The following is a 1,177-nucleotide window of genomic DNA, read 5'->3' as shown; positions in this document are numbered from 1 at the left end:
TGATGGATTCATAACTGAATTCTACAAGACATTCAGAGAAGATGTAAGGCTAACACTCCTCAAACTCTTTAATGAAAATTGAAAAGGAAGCAATTCTCCCTAACTCATTTCTGGAAGCAAGTATTATATTGATACCAAAACCAGAAAAAGACCCAGCTGAAAAAGAGAACTACAGGCCAATCTCCCTAATGAACATAGATGCAAAGATACTCAATAAAATACTAGCAAACAGAATTCAGCAAATCATCAAGAAGATAATATACCATGACCAAGTTGGATTCATGCTAGGGATGCAGGCATGGTCCAATATATGTAAATCAATCAATGTAATACACCATATCAGCAGAGCCAAAGACAAAAATCACATAATCATCTCAATAGATGCAGAAAAAGCTTTTGACAAAATCCAGCATGCATTCATGATAAAAACCCTACAGAAAATAAGAATTGATGGTCTTTACCTCAATCTGATAAAACCATCTATGACAAACCAGCAGCCAACATCATACTAAATGGACAAAAACTGAAAGCTTTCACTTTAAAATCAGGAACAAGACAAGGATGTCCACTGTTACCACTCCTACTCAACATAGTTTTGGATACGCTAGCCAAACAATTAGAAAAGAAACAGGAATTAAAAGAATAAGGATAGGAAAGGAAGAAGTGAAATTAGCATTACTCGCAAATGATATGATAGTCTATATGGAAGGCCCCTAAAACTCCATCAGAAGACTCGTAGAATTAACAATTTCAGTAGCTTACCTGGATACAAAGTCAACCCTCAAAAATCAATAGCATTCCTATACACAAACAACAAACACACTGAGAGAAAAATTAAGGAAGCCATAACTTTTAAAATAGCATCCAAAAACTTAAAATATTTAGGAATCAATCTAACAAAAGAAGTAAAAGATCTATACAGTGAAGATTATAGTACTCTGAAAAAATAGATCAGACAAGATTTCAGAAAATGGAAAGATATTCCTTCTTTATGGATAGTAATAACAAACATTGTGAAAATGTCCATGATTCCTAAATTGTTCTAGAGATTAAATGCAATTACAATTAATACTATTAGAATACCTCACAAATCTAGAGAAAACATTCCTAAATTTCATCTGGAACCAGATGAGACCCAGAATAGCAAAAGCAATCCTGGGCAACAAAGACAAGGCAG

Source organism: Chinchilla lanigera, unplaced genomic scaffold (genome assembly GCF_000276665.1).
Source record: "Chinchilla lanigera isolate Chin_1 unplaced genomic scaffold, ChiLan1.0 scaffold00032, whole genome shotgun sequence".
NCBI lineage: Eukaryota > Metazoa > Chordata > Mammalia > Rodentia > Chinchillidae > Chinchilla > Chinchilla lanigera.
Note: the sequence above shows the minus strand (reverse complement) of the source record.